This window comes from Haliotis asinina, chromosome 16, assembly GCF_037392515.1.
Source record: "Haliotis asinina isolate JCU_RB_2024 chromosome 16, JCU_Hal_asi_v2, whole genome shotgun sequence".
Classification (NCBI taxonomy): Eukaryota; Metazoa; Mollusca; class Gastropoda; order Lepetellida; family Haliotidae; genus Haliotis; species Haliotis asinina.
In genome coordinates, this window is record NC_090295.1 from 17,780,455 (window position 1) to 17,783,696 (window position 3,242).

Here is a 3,242-nt window from a genome sequence, read left to right on the forward strand (position 1 = left end):
ACACGTTTAAACATCTTATGTGCGTATAGACACATTATGTTTGTTATCACTACAAGCAATTTGTCAGTGGCTGATCTCTGAATACAAAATCGACTTTCATTTCTTTTCATAAATTTCAAAAGCCGCAAGTCCAAATGCATTAAAATAGTGTGCAAAACAAATCTCATCAGAAGAGTGGTATTGTGAGAGGGGTTTTGGTTGGGACGTTTTTGAATGAATGATTGTTCATTAAGCTTAGTCTGCCTGTCCATGAAGGAAGAATCAATTCTTTAACAACTACTTGGGAATGTTGATATCTCTTTGGTCAAACATGGGGATCAGAATTAAGTCAAGTGTCAATGGACTCTCTTTCTCTCTCTTTGTGTTTGTGTGTGTAAGTGTGTGTATTTGTGTTTGTGTGTGTCTACAGACAAGACAAGCATGTATGTGTGTGTGTATGGACGTCTATTGCTGTGCATGGACTTTTTTGTCTGCGTGTGGATATCTGTGCATGTGTGGATGTGACTCAGTGAGGACGTCTGTTTGTGTGGACGTCCTTTGTGGTTGGATGTGTGTGTGTGTGTGTGTGTGTGTCTGTGTGTGTGTGTGTGTGTGTGTTGTTACGTTAATTATTGCCGGTATAAGAAACCCCCTATGAACCACCAGAATATAACAGACATGTCTAAAATATTCAATGATACACTGAGCAAACAATGAGCAAGACAGTTTGAATAACAATACAGATTTCTTGTACAGTGCAAATGAGTCACACAATGTAGGTAAAATGTTTTGTTTCACACGATAGTTCGCCGCTTTAAGCTGTGTATGTGAATTCTATATCTGTTTCACATTTACATAATTCTTTGTGCTTTACTCTATACTCTTTGATGTACTCTGTCGATGCTATTGTGACTTAACCTATTTGCTTGCGTTGTTTGTGGCACTAACATGTAGCGTTAAAACTGTTTACAAATGACAGTGGTTAATCTGTTCTGAGTGAGCATGTTCTCTTAGCAATATTCCAGCAATATCATGGCGCGGGACACCAGAATGGGCTTTACACATTGTGGAAAATCGAACCTGGACCTTCGGCCCCACGAGGAAGAGCTTTAACTACTAGGCTACTCCACCGCCCCAATGTGATCTGGAAGTTGGATTTAGACAAGTGTTGTGATTTAGATTTAGAAATGAGAATATGTCACATCAACTGACTGACCTTCACTGTGACCTGCATTAAATGTAGCTGTTTCCGACTTAAAAATCCGGAAAAAATGGAATATCCGTGAAATGGTAAAACAGTTTTCCACTGACCTTCACTATCACCATCATAATCATCGTCATCGTCATCGTCATCGTCATCACTCTTCTGTCATCAATGCACCCATGAAGGTCCGGTACTTGAGGAACCCATGCTTGTCGTAAGAAGCGACTAACAAAATCGGGTGGTGTGTCATTGACTTGGTTGACACATGTCATCCGTTTCCACAGTGCAGATGGATGCTCATGCTGTAGCACACCTGCCAAATTACATAATCTGACAGAGACAGGACTCGGGTTCACGGGTCATAGACAAATTTATTTTGTTTATGGCGTATAGCATGTTAAGGTGTTAAGTCCAAATCGCATGTGCTCAATGATTGAAGCTGTGTTTTGTTTATTGTCTTTAGCAGACAGGTAGGCAAGCATATAGGTGTCATTGAACCAGACATTGAGCTTTCTCTGTGACAGAGGCTGTGGGAATGAGGCAGTTGTTATTCCCCATTTATAAAAGAAACCAAAAGTCAAAAGAATTATGTCTGAGCATTTAATACACCCAAACTGAAACAAAACAGTAAAACCAATGAAAAATCCCTACACACTGCACATTCACCAACACTGTGAATGCTATGACTTCTGTATAAATATCTTCCCGATAATGGAAGCTATTTCTTAATACTAACGCAACTGTAACCCCCAGGCTGGTACTCTATACGGCCGTCTTTGTCCCGCAACAGCCATCTAACCAACTACCAGCCTGTCGCTATGGACACGAAATACACGGGATATTACAACCCACGTGCATGTACGCACAGCGACGGGTGCATTCGGGGACGCTGACCCTTGTTTGTACACAACCAAGACCAGACTACTCCTCGTGTAAGTTCAAGGTGTTACCAGCCCAATTGGATTTTGCCAGATCAGACACCATGATGTGAATGTGATGTATGGATGTTTCACCACACCATCGGGTTGGCTAGTTGTTAATTTGAACCGTCTGTCAGAAATCAAGCCCGTTTCGTTCGTTCGGACGGACCTTATTTCATGCAATGGTTGTACACCCGAAACATTATCATTTAAGCTGATTGGATTAAGAGGGACCAGTGCGGGAACGCATACGTGTTCATGGGCCTCTCTGGGATGAGTTGTCAACAAAGTGTGAAAACTCAGAAAAGAGAATAGAAAGACTCAGGCGTATTTATACATACCAAAAACAGATATTCACTCAATGTTTGAGTTTTTTTGACATGTTTTTCTTAAAGGAATATTTTTTCTTAGAACGTTAACCTTCACCCGAGTATGATGATCAAACAAAACATAGTTATGTAATGTTGACGGTGTTTAACTTATAATACGGGTGTAATAGTGTTGTGCCTTCTCAGATGAAACGATGCCTAGAAACATTTCAATAACGTATGTAATTTTGTGGTCACATGTATACAGTCGAACCCGAATGTCTCGAACTCGGTTGAGACGGATTCTCGGCTGTGTCGAACCCATCTCTCGCAATCACTTCTCCCTGAAGATACACGATTGAAACCTGAAGGGCATGCTCTTTACACAACAATAACTATGTAGACTATATACAAGAAGAAGTAATATTATTTTTACCCTCATGTCTCGAACTAGATGAGTCGAGTTCACGGCTGTGGCAAACTCACTTTAGGGTCCCCAAATGTCCTCACAAGTACAGACTGATCCTTTTGTCTCACACTGTCAAAGTTGCTTCATACAATTCATTCACGTAATTAACGATCATACTCACAAACGTGCTACTTTCTTTTGGTCGAAAGAGTGTGCAAACCCAAATCGTTTACTCGACATGCTCAATGTTCTTAGACAAAAGGGGATTTAATTACTGTCAAACATGTTTTTGTGAGGATGATTTCATTTGGAGATTTAGCTGCATTGATATTAGAACTGGTAGAAACTGGAAACAGTTCGTTCAGAGCGTGATAAAATATTCACGTCATGGGACACTAATAAGTAATTTGTGATTGTCACAG